This window comes from Catharus ustulatus, chromosome 6 (assembly GCF_009819885.2).
Source record: "Catharus ustulatus isolate bCatUst1 chromosome 6, bCatUst1.pri.v2, whole genome shotgun sequence".
In the NCBI taxonomy this organism is placed as follows: domain Eukaryota; kingdom Metazoa; phylum Chordata; class Aves; order Passeriformes; family Turdidae; genus Catharus; species Catharus ustulatus.
The window spans coordinates 53,134,526-53,156,552 of NC_046226.1; the positions used below are offsets into that span (position 1 = coordinate 53,134,526).

The 22,027-nt window shown below is 37.1% G+C and overlaps 1 protein-coding gene across 1 annotated transcript in view; it reads right to left on the reverse strand.

Annotated features, from left to right (window-relative positions):
* The window catches only part of IRAG1 (inositol 1,4,5-triphosphate receptor associated 1), a 71,187-nt gene extending 69,375 nt beyond the window's left edge, over positions 1-1,812 (reverse strand). The window contains exon 1 of the mRNA XM_033063735.2: positions 1,652-1,812. The gene's annotated coding sequence lies outside the window, so the exon portion shown is untranslated. The remainder of the gene's footprint in view (positions 1-1,651) is intronic.
* Between the last annotated feature and the right edge of the window lie 20,215 nt (positions 1,813-22,027).

Genomic DNA, 22,027 nt, shown 5'->3' on the forward strand with positions numbered 1-22,027 from the left:
AAACAAGAGAGTTTAATAAAATAGAAGCACTATTTGAAAAGTTCCAGTATTTCCTCATATAAAGCTTATTAGGATTATTTTCCTTCTAAGAGTGACTCAACAGTTACCTGACATTTTTCTATCCAATTTTGGCACTTCAGCCAGAAATGTAATGATGCCTCTGGACAAAATATAATTCTAGATCAGGTGTGGTTAGCACAGACCACCTTGTGTCTCTTCTCAATATGGTAAAATTGCCTTCCTTTTCTGTACACCTTAATTTGCTTGGACATGTTGGCTATATAATGGGTAACTGAGACTCTACCCAGCTGCAGAGAAACAAAAATTGTAATATTTTACTAATAGTTTTCATGTTCTGCCCTTCTACTCATCTAGACCAACCTGTAACCCACAGCATTCCATATGCTTATGAGGAAGTGTTCTAGTACTTTGTCAGGCACGCTGTTCTTTTAATTAGGATGTGATAAAACAAGCACTTTTTTAAAAAATATTTTTTGCTGAACAACTTCTTAAATGTGGGTGGATAAAATCCTCAGTAAAACTTAACTGCAATCACACAGGAAACTGGGAGCTGTCACCTGCGCTAATAGATGTTACTTCTTAGCCAAATCACAGGAACTTCAGAGCAATTCTTCTGACTGTTAGAAGAATTTAACTCTTGCAAGCAACAGGAACAAGGAGTGGGGAAGAAGAGGTGTTTGCAAATCCGTGGTAGAATGAAGACTGCAAAGGAGGAATGTTAAGCAAGCATTCCCAGGAAAGGACCTGAAGTAATTAGGAAGTGTGGTGCGTTCATACAAGGTAGAATATTTAACAAACAGGATTTTGGAATGTTTTTGCTGATGAAATATTTAAGGAAAGAAAAAAAAACTCCAAAAACAACAACAAGAAAAGAAAAAAACCCTCACAACCCAAAAGCAACACACCAAAAAGCCTTCAGCAGCATGAAAATTATAAGGTAGGAAAAAATCTGAAATCACTGATATCAGATGCAAATGTGTAGCCCCTAAACCAAACATTTTCTGCCCTGAAGATTTATTTTATGCCTTTTCCAATTTTTCAGAGATGATTAAAGAAACCCACACTTGTTCTAATTCAAATAATCTATATATGTAATTTTAAGAAAGAGGAGGAAGAATTAAACTGAAAAATTAAAATGGTTCCTTTTAAACCTATTAGCTCTTGAACCCCTGTGCTGTTCTATCTGGGTTAACTGCATGTTTATGCTGCAAGAGCCACATTATTCTTTTCCCTACAAACTCAAAAGCCATTAACTGACTTTTTAAAAAGTGCTCCTTTGAACCTGTGCAGTCCTAATGCTCTACAACAGAGCAAAGCCATCTTTAAGTGAGATATTGAAAACAGTGCAGGCATTACCATAACTTAATTAGCTCTATGCTGCCTTAGTACTGCTGTCACACCCCAGCCTATGGTGAGCAGGGGCCCTGTTTTAATGTACTCTTGCAAGGCAAGGCACCTGAGTAAGCAACCTGAATTATCCTACTTCAAGTTAGTCCTTTTATAATCCTATATTAGCCTACAAAAGTGAGATTGGTAGAGCATTATGCTCAGTTGATCTGAACATGTTGATTTATCCAAGGATAAAACCAGAAATTAAATGAAAATATCTGTCACAAATTCAATCTCTTACCTTGTTGAGGTGTCTCTTGTTTCTTTCATCCAAGATGGATTCTTCACATCCAGAGTAACTTCTCTGTTCACGTTAAGGAGCTGAGATAACGCAACACTTCAGATACAACTACTAAACAGGATTTTTAAAATGCATGAGAAATGTTCAAATGGGAAAACTTTGCAAGAATGTTTTCATCCTCTGTACAAGCAAGAATATAGCATCTGCATGTCTTCTATATAACTCAGGCAACAATATCCTGGCAACCACATTTCAGTGGAACAAATCCAGGTAATTAAAATGACTAGATCTAGCATCCATCTCTTTTTATCATCCCACTTGATAGGCCAGACTTACTCATTTGGGAAGTGATGGTCAAAAATCTGCTAGATGTAGTGAAGTGAGATGTTGTCTGTCTCTAAGCTACTGAGTCTTTAATTTTGTTTGCCATTGCCCATTTAGCTTCTCTTTAACAGCACTGTCTTCCTGAGAACTTCAAAAATGAACTCTACTGTTTTGTATGCTGTACTCCTGCAGACATCTGCATACTTTGGTGGATTTCATTTATACTTCACTAACAACCCTGCCAAGCTTTGTAATTTCTGTGTAAAGGCTAAAAGGATTAAATTCACTGCACCAATAAAATTACTCCATGCATTACCATCCTCATCATGTCCACTCACTCATTTTAACAAATTCCTAATACCATAAGTCAAAACTTTGGCTTCCACTCTTCTGAAACTGCAGCCTAATCCCCCTGCAGAAGACAAACTTCTACTAAATCAGAGTATGAGGCTTGAGTTCAGCACTGAAGTGCTTTTGGATTCCTTTGTTTTCAGTGGTCATGTGGGCAACTGCTCTGTACTGTACGTTGGTGTCTGAAGATTTCAGCAGTCACACCATTCCTCTGAAAGGGAAAATGAGGCAGGATGCTATTCTGCAGCAAAGTACAAATGAATGTTGAACTAGATCATATCTTGGTCAAAACAGACCTCAAGCTGATTGTTGTACAAAGCAAAAAAAAAAAAAGTGGGGGGGGATCTTGCATTTTGGTTTTTAGGTGCAAAAATTTAATGTATCTACATTCAAACTCATTACCATTAAGATTTAATACTCAGCCTTAGATACCATGCAATGACCTCACTGTCTGAATGAGATGTTAAGAAACAGGTTTTAATGTGACAGGCACAACAGAAGAGGTATCCTACATAAATACTTTATGTTTCCTTGCACTGTATCACCCCACTCTTACACTCAATTCGCACAGTCTAACCTGTTACAACTACCAAATTCTCTTCCTAAAATGTAGCAACTTGATTAATGGAGAGGAAACTTCTGTTCTCGCTGGTTATATCTAAGGTTGCTGGTCCTTCCACAATGATGCCTTTAAGTCAAGTCAAATACCCCAGGAAAACTCTTCAGGAAGTAAGGGAGAAAGAAATAATCTAAATCCCTCTTTTAAGAAGGTTGGCTCCTCACTCCCTTTTCCCAAGCTTACCTTCACAGCCATAACTATCAAATTAACATAGGTTTAAATGCACAAGGTGAAGCAGATTGTATTCCCTTAATTATATCTTGCCTGATTAAGACACTGACCTAATACTACAGGTCTTGAATAGGAATAAATTTGGCTTTCAAATATGTACAAACCAGAGCCCTGCAGATAAAAATATGCACAGTGCTGATTTTTCTTATGGAACCACAGACAAAGCATAGCTTTGGAACAGTTTGTCCACATCTGTTCACACACCTATTATCTTTTCCTTTTCAAAATTCACCTTGAGTTTTACCTTGCCAAGACAGCAAAAATATTTTCCCCTGTTTGATTACATATTCAATCACTACCAGCTCACATTTTACTGCCCAATTACTGTGCTGAAACTTAAGATATGAGACCAGGAAAACTTGATAGCATTTTCCACACTTACAGCAGAAGACAAAAACACACACACATCTCCTGATGCCCAAGTGGACAAAACATAACATGTGAACAGAAACAAAATACATTGCTATTAGCTTCTGCACAGAGGATGCTCTCTAGCATTTGGAAAGGTCAAGAAATATTTTCATTATGAATCATGAAGTAGAACAGCTTTTGCTACAGATTCAGAATAGCTCACACCATTTCATCTCTGTAAATACAAGGATTACCTGAAATGGCTGGTATGTCTCATCTAAAAAGACTAAAATGGGCTAGCAAAAAGGAATAGATGGAAGCAGAATGATTAATTTTGTACTTCTACAAGGTTACTTTTAATTCAGCTTCTAAATTACTTCAAGATTTTTTTTAAATTAAGCTGAATGAGGGTAGGTTTAGATTAGATTTTAGGAAGGAATGTTTTACTATAAGGGCAATAAAGGCACTGCAGCAGAGACACTGTGTTGCCCAGAGACACTGTGGACTCCTCACCCCCGATACTCAAGGCCAGCCTGGATGAGGATCTGTCTTACATTGTCCAGTGGGAGAAGTCCCTGCCCACAGCAGGGAGTTGGGACTAGATGATTTTTAATGTCCCTTCCAACCCAAAGCATTCTTGTGATTCTGTGAGCTCTCTTCATAGAGGCTACTGACACATATAATAGAGTCTGAATTGAAACGAAAAAAAAAATTAGTAAATAAAGTCATACTAAATATGAATGCATAACAAAAGATTATGCTGAGTATGCACAAAATATTTAACTTCTTTAACTACAGTAAACTGAATCTAAACAGCAGCCTCTGCAGTACAAAAATAACAAGCATTGCCTAATGAACTTTCCAATTGCTGTTGAAATTCCAACAATAAGGGCTCATAAACTTCTAGTCTGGGAAAGATTACTTTTCTTCAGCCTTTCAAAGACCAGGCAAAGGCCAGTGAAAACTATTTCAGCTGTCAGACTCAGTAATGAAAGTCACAATGATTAATGATCACATGTTAAACCTGCTGAAAGCTGACTTTTATCAAGGTTCTCTTTAACAGCTGATGTAACACAGAGTAAGTATTTTGGTGGCATTGTTATCCAGAAGAAAGCAATGGGTGAAAAGAAGGCACCACAAGAGTCGTGCCCAGAGGTTTCAGGTAGTATCCACACTGCTAAGATCATTGATTTCTGGTATTAGAGTCAACTTTATATTCAATAAATTACACTTGAATAATAAATTCTACTTAATGAAAACAAAGGAGGAGAAAACAAACATTTATAAACCACGAGCTGCAGCTCCCAGTCTTCCACCACCCTATTCCTCCACTAAATCTCACTTGGGTAAGAGCTCCAGCCAACAGCAATCAGCTCTATGTACACTTGAAATTGAGGCACATTTGTTGTATCCACGGGCTGCTCTGTCTTGAGCACTTACAAAAACAATCCTGACAAAGGACTGAACATGGAGCTAAGTCTTTAGGAGATTAGTTACCACTTCATCACCTCCCTGCAGTACTTGCATTTCTCACAGCAAGGCTGACATTCTTTTGAGACTATAAAAGGCAGCAACAGATAAATTAATGGAATTTTTAGAACAGAGCAATAAAGTGCTTTGAAGTAGCAAGCAACTAAAAAAGGAAATCAAGCAGCCATTACATCAGCTGAATGACAGAGGTTTGAAATTTAATCTGCCATAATCTTATATGAGAACATTACTGATATACATGTTTAGTAAAACGGTAAATTGATCTTTAGGACATTTTAAACTTCTCCTAAAGCCTTGGTTCACATAAAATGATGTTATATATGAGTCTTACTACAGTTTAATGAACGGTGAAATATCAGCTGTTCCTCACTGAGGTGGAAGCAGAGCATTTTTACCTCACATGGCACAATCTGTTCAATCAGTCTCGATTTCTGTTTAGCTGTGAGTGAGCACACACTTCATTATTTCCAGCAGCTGACCTGTGACAACTTCTGAGTGAGCCTTTGAGAGTTGCTGCCATATGCTCTTCACCCTTCCTACCCAATCTCCAAACATTTCTGACCACAAAAGATGATTTTAGAGATTTGATGTGCAGTCTGTGTAGGTTCAGAACCAGAAACAAGGGGCCTAACTTCTACAATGCCTGGATTTTTGGCTTACACCATCCATACCACTTCATATAGTCCTTCAATAAATGCATAGCTCCAAAAAAGCAGTTAAACACATTTTTAAAAAGCAGTTTAACAGATTAAAAAAAAAAATCTTCTAAGGGATGGGACAGCTGCAACGTAAGTAATTCAATGTAAGTAACTCAACTCCAAATGTCTTCAAAGTCATACCTTTCTCCTCAGCTATCACTCACTCATATATTTGGCTCAAAAAATATGATTAAGAGTACAGGTCCTGAATTGTTTCTCTGATATTGCCTGCCATCCCAACATTCAATTTCTTTATTGACATAATTCCTCATTGTTTCATCTATCTATATTTCCTTTTCCTCAGCTTTCTGACTGTTTTGCTCAGAATAACTAACCTTCCTGACATCGTGATTTTCAGCTTTTAATTACATAACTATTTTTTCCAATTCAAACTCAGCTCTCTGTTAAACTCAGAAACGTGACTTCTGTCAGAAGATGAGAGAAATTGGTTCAATGCTTAGTAAATCTTTCCCCAGGGGTCTAAAATTTCGCTATACACAAAAATTTATATGCACTGACTACTAAAGCATATCTGAAAGTTGCCTGTTTCTTATACAGTACTCCTCCAATGGTCAAATCATTTTACATGCTATATATTGGGTTTTTTCTACAGATTCAAAGCCAGTGGACAGAATGGGTATATTTACTGTGAACAACACCACACATGTGGAAGCTTCCTTTTAAGATAAGGGGAAACTGAATACCTGAGCATACAATGAAAAATTATCCTAGAAATCTAAAGTGTTTGCTAAAATGCAAGGTATTACTTTGCTTCACACACTAAAACTGCACTATTGTTACATTGGATATTGTTACAATAACAATATTATATATTGATAATTTTTTCTTATAAGGCAGAGAGAAATCAGAACACTTATCATTTAAACTTGTTGCAAGCTAATTTTACCAAAAAGATACCCTGAAAATTAATGAGAAAGTCACATGAAATTTATTTTGCTCTGCATTTACACCTCCACTAGCAGAAGTTAGACGTCTTCTTTAAAAATGGGCCCAGTTTGTCGGCAGCAAATGCTTTGATAATTCTACAGTGTGAAAAAGATACAGTGAAATGTACAAGTGCTGATAAACATCTCCTCTGTTTACAAAGTGAACACAAGGGCTGGTCTCGTTTAACTGCAGACTGCCTTTCATTCGAATGAAACGGAAAGGCTCAATGAAGGAAGTGTTTTCATCAACTGCAAGCATAACAACTGAAAATACAGCTACTGAGAACAGAAAGATGAGACCTCTCCATCAGCCGGATTGTAGTATTTGTTTTGGCTTTTGTAAACTGTTACTATGTGCTTCTGCATTCTATTGATTTTACTTCCCAGGTTTATTCATGCTTCAGAAGACAATGATCCAAAAGTAATACAAGCACTCATTTAAATACTTAGGGTTTGTGCCAGAGTTTCCAAGTGAAGATTTTCTTTTAAAAGGTGACAAGTTCAGCTGAGATGCTTTGGAAGACACCAATGTGATCAACAGAGCTTCTCTTTTGCCATGATGCAGGAAGAATGAAGAAGCCAAACCAAAATCATGAAGCCACATGTGATTATTTCATTCACTTCCAACAAAACTTAGAAATTCAAATGCTTAAGAAGGTTGCCAAGGACAGACAGGGTTGGGAAAGACTGGGAGAAACATGGGGACAGTCCAGCAAGTGCCATGAGATTTTAACAGAGATTTCTGAAGGCTTATAAAAGTTATTCCCTCCTTCCTTTTAAATGGGGATAATACAAATCCAAAAGCATTGGAAACAAATGTATCTTTGGCAATAGGCACGACGCCAGAAGAGTGTTTTTTAATCATAGCTGTTTTAAAATTCAGGGCACCGATATAAACAACACAACACCACATATAAACACAAGTTTGCAACTGCATCAGTTAACGTCTGCTTAAGAGGCTTTGAGCAAAAAAAAAAACCTTCTAAATATTATTTTCTGAGAACCTAATCTTACACCCCTTGACTACTTCAAAAATAGGTTTTGTTTGAAGTTTGGGGGGATACAATTATTACCAGTAGCACACAATATCTGGTTGAAGGAACCATTGCCAAGATAAAATGATTGCATTTGTCACCTGGAAAAAAGCAGGTTTCATAATGACTCATAAGCTAAGAAGTAGCAATATTTTATTTCTGCTAAGACAGAAGTATTCCTATTCAAAGAATCTTTACTTGTTTTACATAGAAGTCTTTACACAAGTTTCAAATTATTTGAATTTCTCAAGTGCTCTACAGCACATCAGTAATTTCTAAATTTATTCATGGATTTGTTTGGTTCTTTAACATGTAACAGCTTCAATGAGGTAAACAAGACATCTTTTGTCCATTTCACTGGATGCATCATTCTAATTGACTATACCTAAAGTCCTACATATTCATATATTTATCTGGTAATATTTATGTGGAAGACTTATTTCTACCTTGTTTCTATATTCTACCTGCTGAAAACCTGCTCTCCATCACTGCTTGGAAAGGATTTTAACCTTTAGCAGACATAGAGGAAACCTCTAAGTCTTTCACTACCAGAAAGTTACAACTGGGCTGATTGAAAGCTTTGCAGCCAAGTCTACAGTTTTCCTTCTACTGCTTTAAATATCTCTCCTAAAAACTTTTACCTGGTGTGAAATAGAATGACACTTAGGTCTGGATTTGGATTTATTTTGAAAACTAAAGTTCACATGGCCTTGTAAGCTGGCAGAAAAAATTATTCAAATTCATCCTAGTCTCAGTAATAGTTAGATTTTCTGCTTTTCTTCTACATTCACTCTGACAAATCTTCTGTAGAATTTGATTTTTTTTCAAGAGCACAGGCTATATTTCGAGATTTTTTTGTTTTGCTGTATAAATAGAATAGTATTATTTATCAATATTTATTTTCATTAAAAGTGTTTTACTACAATACCTTCCTTCTCCCTAAAATATAAAACTGTTTATTTTACATCACAAATGAGACGTTTGCTACCTTACAAGGTTTTTTTCAGTAACCTATTTATAGTTATACTGTAGTTGATTAGACTTAATCCAGCACTATTGAAGTCCTTACCCTATAGGTATTCAGTATAGGTACTTGTCTTGCATAAAGAGCTTTCTGGAGACTGAAGGAAATGTCTGTGTCCCTTTGACAATGCATCTCCATTCTTTTCAATATTTAAACTAGTTTTACTTGGCAAAGCTATCTGTTTGGTAATATTATTTAGGTCAATTTCTCTCAAATTCTTCTCACTGACTAAACATATCGAGAGGGAGCTTTTTTGCACTGCCAGCTCTTCAGAACAGGAAGAGTATTAATTTTACAATGTCAGAAACAGCAATGTTATGATCTTTGTGTGCTACTGTTAATTAAATAAGGAACACTGCCACAGAACACAGATGGGTAAGTATGATCTGAAGTTAGCACTCTGCCTGTTCCTCCTGCTCCCTCCATTATTTACTGAAGTTGTTTGGATTTGTTTACACAAAAAACCCATAACAACAAACTTCTATTTTTTTTCCTGAAAATGACTGAAGAAGCTTGCATTGCTTGCCTTCACACTAAATAGAAGCAAAGCTGAGAACAAAAAGCCATTTCCATTAAAATCCAGTCCATGTAACTTATCATTTATGCATAGCTGTCCTAACAATATTTTTCCACCAAAAGCATTTTTATGATTACCTTATGTGCCAAAACAAGAAAGAAAAGTTTATCTTAATTTTTTCCTCTTTTGAGGCTGCCCTTTAAAAATAAATAACCTGTTTTCACTACTAAACACTAGCATACAAATTCTATAAAACTAAGGTAAAAGGAATAAATTTATGTGGAGGAAAGTTCAAATTTTATATGTGCTTACATGTTATGGTGGCAGTCCTACATTTAAATGAAACCAGTGTAAATTTATGCCAGGAACAGAGAGACACGTGGATCCTGAGTGGATGTAGGCCTCTTGCATGAGATGCAGAGGAGGAAGACAGGAAGGAAAAATAATGGTAGGTAGAAACATCACAACTGACATTTCTGGATGCAGGTAAGATTGCTCAGACTTGACAGGAAAAAAGAAAGCATTATCCACGTTCACATATCTGAGGCCCCCTCTAGTGATGCCAGCACAAATTTTGCCATTCAGTTTAAAGAGAGCTGGACAGAGCCTCAAGGGACTGATGACAAGAACATTGCTGTCCTGTTCACAGCTTTATGCACAGTCCACAGTGAGCAAGCCTTTCAAGACCTTTTTTTGAGAATGAATGCCTGCATTCCCAATTAAACATTTTTTGCACTCCTGACAAATTTAGCAATGAATGTTTCTATTAAATGTATTATTCTCACTAGCCAGATCCCCTGATTAGCACTGTACATTTTGTAATTATTATCAGCTACTGTGAGCAGCTTTTATCTTTCTCCCCCTGCCTTAGTTATGACTCATTTTCTCCTCATAAAATAAATGTGTAGTTAAACAGTGGATTAAATTTCTCCCTTTGCTAAGATAGTTTTTATCAAACGGCTTCCTTTAAAAAAACAGAAGCATGTATGTCATGTTAATGAGTCTGTGTGAGGATAACTAAAACATGTGTTTAAGTGTGTTTTATCAGCTACAGAAAAACTGCCTCAAATACCACTGTCCATCAGTCGATCCACCATCATGGATTTTTGTTACACTTGCTGTAACATGATTGCATTGCCATAAAAATTTCATCCATTCTAATTATGACCTGGAGAAATATTAGCCTGATAAACAGCAAGAAAACACAGCTGTAATTACCTCCTGGGGAAACAAAACTAACACAAATATTTATGCCATAACAAAAAACCCAAACCAAACAGGAAAAAACAAAGCAACCAACCTTCTTTGTTATAAACTGACTGTACCTGAATTCTAAAATCCTATTTAATTCTAATTGCTGTCTTTTTTTACTGGTTTGATACACAGACAAATCCTTACATTGCTGCTTTATTATCAGTTACAAGACCTGAAGTATGAATGTGCTACAGATTTTGCAGTTCAAACTCAGATTTAAAAAAAAAAAAAAAAAAAAAAAAATCAAACCACACAACATGCTCCACTCCACCCCTACCAACTTGTCTGGAAAGAACTGTCTCAGGAAAACTTGACTGTAGTAGGATGCCTTACACATCTGATGCTTTGCAGCACTCTTGCCAGACTGCTGAGCCCCTGGGTTCTGTTTCCTCTCTGGGTTTCATCACTGAAACCCAAATGCAGCCAACAGAAGTGTGCCAAGGCAAAGCTCTTCTGGCTCATTCATTAGCACCCTGCTAAGTGGCAGTGTCAGGAAGTCTGCGTGGGCTGGGAGGACAGGAGGCAGCAGTGGCAGGGAAAGAGCTAAGCAAGAAATCATTACGAGGTGTTTGCTTATCCCATTATCATAGGTTCCATTTACAAATGCTTAGTTCACTAAAACTTAGTTTTAACTCTAAACCAGAAAATTCCACATGGAATTTATATGCAAGAATTCTACAAAGTTGACAAAAGCTTGTGAATATGGTAATAAAAATCTTACTATTTTTGCAGTCCTAGCAAGACAACATTATACTGCTGTTTATTGTCCATCCAGCTTAGCTCATGTCTGCATTTAAATTTTCAGGGCCTGCAGTAAGTTGCCATACATCCCACAGCATTTAAATCCCATGTAAGCTCTTTTCTCACTTAGATTGTAAAGCATCTTGTTTTCCTAATCTTGCCTCCAGAACATTGTCCCTTTTCATTACATGTCATGTTTTACAGAGCACACACTGTATGGAGCACAGAATCATAGAACCATTAAGGTGGGAAAAGACCCCCAAGATTATCAGGTCCAACCTTTTACTGATCACCACCATGTCAACAAGACAAGAGCACCAAGTGCCACACCCATACTTTCCTTGAACACCTCCAGGGATGGTGACTCCACCACCTCTCTGAGAAGCCCATTCCAATGTTCAACAACCCCTTCTATGAAGAAATTCTTCCTGATGTCCAACTACAACCTTCCCTGGTGCAGTTTGTGGCCATTTCCTCTTGTCCTGTCACTGGGTGCCTGGGAGAAGAGACTGACACTCACCTGGCTACACCCTCCTTTCAGATCACTGTAGAGAGTGATGAGGTCTCCCTTGAGCCTCCTTTTCTCCAGGCTAAACATCCCCAGATCCCTCAGCCCCCCCTCACAGTACTTTCCAGACCCTTCCCCAGCTTCATTGCCCTTCTCTGGACTCTTTCCAGGACCTCAATGTCTTTCTTGCAGTGAGGGAGCCAGAACTGGACACAGCACTCGAGGTGCAGCATCACCAGTGCCCAGTACAGGGGGACATTCCCTGCCCTGCTCCTGCTGGCCACACTATTGCTGGTCCAGACCAAGATACCATTGGCCTTCCTTTTGAAAATATGCCCAAAAAGTAATTAATTATTTCTTTTAAATAGTTGAATAATTGAAAGAAAGGCAAAAGCCTTGTTTCCCTCCTTTATGCAGGTGCTTCATACACATATCCCTACTAAAAGAATTAATAGATAATCCACTGTAACACTGCCAGTCTTTCACCCCAAAAAAGGGGAATTCCTAACAATTTTGCTTCCAGATCAGAGGTAGAGCATCCATCAAAGTTCCTCTTATGAGATATATTGATCTTATCTGTTTGCTTTTAGAAAGTTTATTGTAGACAAATAGCTGCATGGATTTGGGAAGATGCACTACATACAGTTGCTTTTAATTCCGGGAATTCAAGAAACATTGTTTGTAAGTGGCCCTACAAGTGTTTATAAGAAATTCCCTTCCACCACTCCTTTTTTTTTTCTTTAGAGATTCAGAATAAATTTGGGGAAATGAAAGATTTTAAATTCATTCTAACTTGTTACACAACATACAAAGCATTTAAACAATTTTTACATAAATCCATTGATTTTATTTTAAACAGAATTTTTGGAACTAAACTCAGGTTGCCAAAACAAGAGCAGCACGTTGGATGTCATCCTTTTTTGTTTAATAGTGAACTTAAGTCTTCCTTGAAAACTCCTAAGGAAACATACGGAAAATTTCACAGAGAAGTGTCACAAACCAAAGCCCTACAGAGGAAAGTAAAAATAAACAATATCCTCTTCTCTTCACTCATCCCATTAGAATAGCAACAGAATATAAACTCAGCAAGAGAGCAATTGGTCATCCCGATAGTACAAGTCAGCAAAGAATCGCAACTTTACAATATTAAGGTAACAAAACAAAATCACAAAACTCTATGAAGGCGAAGTAAAACTTGTCACGTAAAACTACACAAGGATGTGCAATTTCTACTCTTTTCTTTAAAGAGTACACACAATAGAATCTCATTATGCAAGTCCAAAACTGCTTGGCAGCAGTTTGAGGGCAATGTGCTAGCGTGTGTGGTGGGGGGGAGGAAGAGGAACACCAAAACACAGGAAGTTACATGGAGGATCTGTAGTGCTGTGTGCTTGATTTTAATCAGTCAGGGCAACATTGATGTCACAAAGTCATGGCTAAAATCATTACTTACTGCTTTGTAGATGTAGTACCTGTCTGAAAGCACTGGGAATCTGTGCTTTTTGCAGTCTGTCAGGTGTAACTCAGTTTATTCCCACATAATTTCATTCATCTCAACTCCTTTCCGTAACTGGATGATCCAATGCGTGACTCCAAGTTCCTTTTCAGCAGGAACACTCCAAACACTCGCTGCAAGAAGCACTGCCAGCGGGAGTGCTGAATGTGCTGTTGCTTACAGTGGTGCTCACCAGTGTACCCCAGGGGTCAAGAGTAAACCTTTCACATTGTTAAGGGTCAGTCCCTCACCATTTTCCCCTGTATTCCTTTTGAGCCACATTTTCTGCTGGAGATACAAAAGTTTATGGTTGGGGCCCTTCTCACATTGTCAGTGTGGGAGTGTCCAGCTGTGAATACTTTGTAGTTTAAAGCCCAACCATTCTTCAGTCTGGGTAGCATTCAGAAAAGACAATGTTGTCATTAGCAGTTGTCCTAAGCTGATCTTTCATTCTTCTCTGCCCCAAGTCTCCCACATCATTCAAAACTCACTACACAAGAACTTTCTCATCCCCATGCCACCATCTTCCATCACACTAAAACACCACATTACCTTCACAGATGTTCGTGCCTACCTCTCTTTCACAACTCGCATTACTCAGCTGCATGTTTAATAAAGTTTTTTATTTTTGAAATAAAGTAGGAAAAAAAAAAGCTTTGGTGATGTCACCTAACTGAAAAATAAAGAGATCTTTGGCATTTTGAAACTAGGAATATTGCAGAGTTTTTAAAAATGTAGGTTTTTTGTGGTTTTTTTTAAAATACCATTTCAGTTGGGAGTATATCTTCTGACTTTATATTATTCCTTCATGACAAACATCCCCATTCATCAAAGACAAGAACTACTTATCAGTGATCAACGTACCCTCCCTGCTCAGCTGGACCTGCCTCCAACGGTCACACCAAGGAGACACCTTGCCAGTGGCAGAAAGATCTGGCTGCTGCTGCTCCAGGAACCAGAGACACCGCAGAGCACCTAATTCCTGCCCAAGTTCTGACCACAACCCAAACACTCACCATACCTCAGCTCTGCTGGGTGCTGGTAACAGCAGCAGTTCCACCTGCAGTCCTTCCCAACCTCCACAGAATTCCACAGCAGCTGGCATTGAATCCTGCAAGGACATGCACACAGCAACACTCCCAACAGCCTGTGGCTCAGGAGGCCATTTTGCCTGTTAAAACTAATTTGTTTGGAAAGCTGCCAGGAATTTAAACTGACATTTCACTAACCCCATTGATTGTGTTAAAGGGATAGCTCAGCATCTGAGAGGAGCTAAAATTTTAGCTGAACTGCATACCAACATAGTTGATAAAATGAGGAGAAAAGGTGCTTTTAAGAGGCCAAAAATCTCTTTAGGAATTGTTCTAGTTGAAAATCCACAGGGACAGGTAAACATTTGTGTTACTCTAGCAATACATAAAATATTTACTTTTCTAGGAGTGAAAAGTGAATTTTAAAAAACAGATGTTGCCCTTTTTGACAGCCCTATTGAATATGTAAGATCACAAAAATTCCTCTGAATAAACATTGCAATTTATCAAAAAAAAGGGTAGAAAGTAGACAAGGATGTAATAACATTGCTTCTCAGACTGAAGACAGCAGTGAAACATTTGCATTAAGGTAATTACACAAATTATTAGTGCATCCCAGTGGTTTCAGTAAATATCAGAAGTTCTTTTATGTGGCAAGGGTGCCAGTAAATTCCCTAAAGTAGCACTGTGATTGGTATTTTACAATTTGTTCCTCAGCTTGGAAGTCTGCAATTTTGTCACAAATACACTCTTGAAAAGCATTGCAGAATTGGATAAGCTAAAGGAAAATGCTGTATCCTACAAAATTCAACAGTTTACCATTTTAGCCAATAAAATTTCAGTTAATATAAGCAACTAGATTGAAAAAAGGAACTGGAATTAACTCAAGTAATGATGACAGGTTAGGGCATATTAAAACAAGAAAAAATTTCCTTAATAAAACTCACTGATTTGGAGAAGCCTCTGCTTTCTATAAATCTGTCCACACATTCAATACAGCACCTTTGGAAAAAAGGGTTTTAAAACATGAAAGCAGTACTCGCTTGTAAATTCTTCCTGTTGCTATCTACCTCAGCTCTCCAGTAAAGGGGTTGGAAAGAAATAAAATCATGCTTTTGAGTAAGAAATACTACGGATACCATACTTTAAAAAAAAAAAAAAAAAAATCAATCAACAATACTCTGCTTCAACAACACCTACATTGAAATTGCCATGCTGGTCAATCTTCCTTACAGAAGCAACAGACAAAATACTTCTAGAACTGATTTTTTTTCTTTTTTTTTTTTTTTTAAATGATTGCCTATTTTTATCAACGTTGAGGAGCAACCATTCAAAAACCTGTTTACTGACTTTGGAAACAGAAATGGCTAAACAATTTTTTTCTGGTCTTACTCATACAAAATAACTATGCTTCAGCTCTGGGCATGCTGTGCATTCAGCCTCACAAACGGATAGAAAAGTGATTTGGAGAAAACCTCAATCTGACTGCAGTTTGTTACAGATGATCCAAAAATGTTGACACGTTACCTTGGCCATATTAATTGTATCTAAGTTTGAATTTGGCTCTCTGAGGCAGGGATCGACCCAATGATCCCCAGAGCCCCTTTCCTTATAAACTATGCTGCGATTCTATGAATGGAAACTGCGAACACATGGCAACACTGTTTTTCTTTTTAATGTCAAGGTATTGCTATTGTATTTATAACTCAATAGTGCCCTCTGCTGATGCTTTCCTGCTTAGTTTTTGCATGGGAAAATTGTGAGGGTATGTTAGGGGAATGTGCTAACACTTTTCCTGCAAATGAAGGAAGGAAAATTGCAGAAAGTTCATGTTTCATATTCAGTCAGCACAGGGCAGAGAATGTAAGTGATCAATACCTTTACCAGGTCAGTTTGGAAATTGTTTGAGTATTTAAAGTCAAAACAGGTCTCTTCATCCCCTGACATCAAAATTTAGGAGATTTCACAGCAGCCTTCAGAGCTACAGAACAATCCTACCCAGAACATCTCAAAAAAGAAGTATCAACCTCCCATGCTGCAACAGCAGGTGCACGCAGGTAGCTTGAAAGAGGAGATTTAAAAAGACATGCTAGAGAAGCCTCTCAAACTTGGAATATCAGAACTAGCAACCATTCATCTTCACCTGCCTGAGGTGTACTTTTACATACACAAAACTGTGCAAAAAAAAATAAAGAAAAAAACTTATTATAATCTCTAGTAAAGAAAGGATTTTGGTGTCATTTATTGTCCTTACCCTTGGCAGAGTCTACTTAAGAGGACAAGATCAAAACTGGTTTTAAGACACAAGTAAAATGGATGTATGTTCAAAACAAACATTACAACACACAACAGAGCTTCTCCAAACACTTGTCAGGATTATGATTGGCTCTTTTAGAAGCTTCTCAGTTGTGTGAGAATTAAATTATATTAGAACTGCTACAAAGGCTTACAAAAAAGAGTCAAAGTTATCCCTTCAAAATTTTCAGTCTACTTAAATTTAATTTCTAGACAAAAGCATTCCTTTTTCCAATTTTACACTAATTTCCAAGCTTTGAAGTGCTTTCCAGAAGTGTTTGCTCTTATTTTAGCCATATCATTTCTAAACCTGTTTTTTTCTTCTGTATTCCTACAATCTCAATGGCCGGTAAGAGCTCCTACTAGACTAACTGTATTTCCTAGTTAATCAGGAATAGCCTATTAGCAATCACAATGCTTGAACCATTCTGAGGACAAGTTATATAAGTACTTTCCTAACAGAGGTAAGATATTAGGAAAAATATTTACAGAAGTGACATGGTCATTCACCTATACATGAATTCAAAGGATTTCAGACATCCTTCATAGTGTTTAAATGTCTTTCATACATATCTGTTCACAAAGAAATGCTCTGTTTACCACAGAAAATAAAAATTACACTAAAGAAAAGTAAACCCCCATCCTTTTCTGGGTACTGCTAAATGGGACAGAACAGCAAGGGAAATTCAGGCTAAACTTTCTGAAAAAATCCAACAGCAAAGTTAAGCAATGACACTGATCACCACAAGGGTTGAAAGGTTTCCACCCCTATAGAATCAGACAGATGATTATCAGTATTGTATTCCTTAGGTACAGCTACCACACAAAATGGCACAGTAAAATTAAGAAAGAAACCTGGTTTTTAAAGATTATATTAGCAAACACAATGACCCTTGGCACTGTTAAAAAATGTCACAATATTAGAAGTACATCTGATTAAAAATGTGAGAATCTGGTTTGTTTCTTGTGTTAAATTTGATTAACACAAAGGAATTATGTCTAAACAATAATTAGTTATTAACTAGTTAAAGGTGTTTCTCTTAGAAGTTTTTTTGTTTCCAGCACTTATGAATTGCCATACATGCACCCTGAAATTCTAAATTTATCTGCTAAGGTGCAAATGAGCGCCCAGTGAGGTAAGAAGGAGTAGCTTGCGAAAGCTGCACCTTCCTCCATTTGAATGGTCTGATCTGTATTCATGTATAGTCACTTGACTGATATAAATAAACTTTTACTCATACTTGCAGCGGCAACACAGTCCTGCAAGCTTCTTTACTGACTTCTGAATCAACAGAATTCTTGACTGAGTGCCAGCAGTAGCTTTCTTAGTGGTAACATGCAACAACTTGAATTTTCCATTGCAGGCTGAGCTTGCAGCTAGAAATGGTTTTATTTACAAACATACTGCAGCATGGGTGGCAATTCCAGCAGCAAGGACTACAAGGCACCAACAGTACCTGACTGATTTGGCAAATTAAAGCAGCTCAGAACTCCAGGCACACATCCACATGCATCCTACTGAGAGAGAACAATTTAATTCCTTACACTATTCCATCCCACTCACTTTGAGGATGGTAGATATTGCTCTATTAAGTGCAAACCCCAACATTTCCAGGCAGTTCACCATACAGCATTTCCAGTGTAGCAGCTTGCTACTGCTGTGCCTAGATTTTATTACCAAGACTGGAAACACTAAATCCAGTATCGCCCAGTATAACCACCAGGGAATACCGAATCTCAAAGATGCTGTGAGAAGGAATCCCTGAAAACTTACAACATTTTTTTTCACTCTAAGTGTAGTTACCTGCTTCTGGGAAGTTGCATTTAACAGGCACTCAGTAAATTACTTTTAAATGAGTATTTCTTGCTGTTTACACACCACCATTACCCCACTTGCCACATGGCTTTAGAAGTTGAGCAAGAACATCTACTCAGAGGAGTATGTGGAAACAGGTCCCAAATGACCTAGTGAACCATTCCTCAGAGTATCTCCTTGCATCTTAAAATAACTTTTGCTTCTGGCTGATAACATTTACTGGTTCTCTTCCAACCTGAGGCCTTAATTCAAGAAGATAGCCAGGCTTCTGCTTAGTCCAGAATCAATGGCTCTACTTGCATGGATCAAGTTAATTGTAAACTTACGTGTTGATAGGAGATATGGAAACAGGCTTCGAGCGTGGCATCCATCCACATCCCTTCTCAAATCACTGAACAAAATGTCCCTGGACTTCCGAGAAGAATGTGCATATAAACACATCAAGTGCTAGGGAGAAACAGAGAACAGACATTTCTTAAATAAATTAATAGCTAGATACACATTGTGCTGTTACACTGGAGGTTTAAAGTAATCTGACTAATGATTTTCATCCCCAGTGTAAGATGATAAAAAATAGTTTTGCATTATTAGCAAGATGCACGTTAAGACACCAAGGTCAAGTTTGAAAAGAGAACATTATCTTCCTGGGATGATAAATAAATTACAGCTAATATTCCTACTTTACAACTAGTAATTAGATCCAGACGAATAATAGTTTCCATTTTGAGTGGGAAAGAAATCAGTATTATTACTTTTCTCTCCCATATATTTAGTGTCTTTTCCCTTGGAGCAAAAGTTATCAGTGTGCCCAAGAAAAATTAATTACTTCTATCTGAATAGTAAGAGATGCTAATGAAACATTGGGGAGGAGCAAAGTTGAATAAATCATTCACATCTCATCTGCAGGACAGGACTCTGTCCACAAAAAGTAAGGATATTGATCTGTTTAAACATTGTCACTTTTACTACTTAAACAAGAGTAGAAAGAGTTTTGTAAAAGGAAAAAAAATAAAGGAGAAATACAAGAAAAGTAAATTATCAGAGAAAGGATTTTGGATGTCAGCTACATGGAAATCAATTGTTTCTTTCTATTTAATTCCTACATATAGAAGTCAGGATAGAGTTTATATTATAAATCACATTAATGAAAAGGATGTTACAACAAGCAGTCACCTCCAGGAAACAGAGAAAGATTTGTTGACATATTCCCATAAGCTTTCTTCATCTTCAGGCTGATTCTCAGGCTTCATCCTTCCTGAGAATTTCAGCACAAGTGTTCACTGTTATTTTTGGAACTGACTTCTGCACTCAAGTCCTTGCTTCTTCCTTAAGCTTTCTGTTAAAACTAGGGGTTTAGAGAGCATGCAGAGATTTCAGAAGGCAAAGAATTGTTTTAAAAGGGATATAACACAAAAATAATATATTTTAAATAAGATGAAGCTCCTCTACTACTTTGTAACATTTTCCAAAGTACCATTATACTACCAGAAGACAGAGCTCTATTTATTCTGTAGTCTTTTCTTTCCATTTTCAGTAAAACAAGTAACCTTCTATTGAGTAGGCAAATTATTTTATTCTAAGCATTTTATGAAAAACAACTGTCATTATCAAATGCCAACATTTTAGGGCCAAGTACCTGTCAAAAAACCCCAAACATTTCATGTATACTAATTAATTTAGAAAGACTAGAAGATGAGGGAGATGCTAGATCTCAGTTATTCTTGGATTAGTTACTAGTATTTCCATTGAAGCATTAATATGATTTAATGTGTTAGAAATGCACTGTTAACTTCAAAGAATGTGGTATCAGAACTCAGAAGTCCTCTTGGAAGAAAGTTTTGGCAAGGAATAATCAGTGTAGTCTCCACCTCAAGTTTTTGTTTCTTTTCAGTGTTCCTCTAAAAAAGTGCAAGCTGCTGTAAACTAAGTATTTTCAAAAAGGAGAGGATACACAATGTTAAAATTCCTGAAGTTCATCATAAGTAAAACCATAAAAAATTAATCCCTTTCTCTAGATGTAACCCTATTTAAAGTCTTAAAGACACCAATTTTTCCTAGCAAACATTCTACATGAAAAATCAGTGATATTTTCATTTTTTTCATTTCGGCAATGCAATGTCATCTGATACCTCTATAGCCTTTTGTGTAATCCTCACTTGTCCTATTAATAGCTGACATGCATTTTAAACCTGTAATGCTGATGCATAATCCCTAAAAACACCCTCCACCAGAAAGAGAAAGGAGCAGGGGTATAATCGGCCTTTGCCCAGTAACTCTTTTTTATGAGGTGTTTATTGTCCAAGTAAAATTCATCATTGAACAACTCAGTGTTTACCAATTATATCTTCCTGGAACAAGCAACACGTTGGAAAATGCTAAGCCAAAGCCAAAAAGGTGACTCCAGAGGAAAATGAAAAGCTGTAAGTAGAAAAAACATTGAACTCCAGAGGGTGAGTCCAAATGCTCTAAACAGAACGCTGGATAGTGACTGTGAGTAGGAATTATCCCTGTGCTTGCCAGAAGGTGGCAATGATGACACTTACTTGCATGGACAGCTTTATATTTAGAAAGTTGGGGGGGATTTGAGCGTTTAAAAAAAAAAAAAAAAAAAAACTTTGTAGAATTGCACTTGTACTGCTAACTTCTTGTGGCACTCTTCATCTCCCACTAGCCCCACAGGGGACAGAACAAAAGTTTCCTGCATCCTACAATTCTCTCAAGTTTTCTAAGAGAAACCCTGTGAAGCAAAGCCAAGACTGGACTGTTTCTTTGATCCATTTTCTTAAACCACACTTTTATAGCTACTAAATGCACTACAGAGGAGGTAGATGGCTATCTGTGCAAAACCTAACAAAAACTGAACGAACAATTCTGTCAATTTAGGCGACCATCTAACTCAGTAGAACATAATTATGTTTATCAGACAAACAAGGCAAACACAATCACTTGAAGAAACATGAACAAAAAGTAGTAATTAGAGTTACTAAGCCTTTTATCCAGCAGAAAATACTGCAGTTTTTAGTAGCTACAAAAAAACATTTCTTGGTCTGTAAAACCAGGGCACCTTCCAGTGAAACATTAACATAAACCAGGAAGCACCATCCCTTCTTACAGCTCTGGTTTGTTACACTTCATGTTGTTTTGAAGGAAAAAATACTCATAACAATGCTCAAAATCCATTTAACATAGCCTACCTCAACATTCCTGGCCAGCAGGATGGATAATCCCAACTCCTTAAAGCAAAGTTTGAGATAAACAGCTAATGCAGTAGCCTCTGGAACTAGCACAATGTTAAACTATCTAATAAAAACATTTATACACATTAAACCCCTTTTTAGCAAATTTTAATCAGTCTGCCCAGCACTTTATTAAACCTTTTCAAGTCGTACATATTGTGTCAGAACCTAAAGCAGATTAATAAATTCTGATGGCCCTGGACAGCTCCACCAGGTGCAGTCTGCCTAGAGCCCAGAGTTTTTATCTCAAAAATCAACTCTAAAGCTATTTTGCTGCTAAAATATCCTGCTGTGACCACCCAGCTGTTTCCAATTGGGTCTTGTTTATTTAAGGACATGCACCTGAGGCACAAATGGTAATTTCCTTGCAAAGAGTAGTGGTTAGGTAGGTAGGTATTTTTTAATACTGTTAT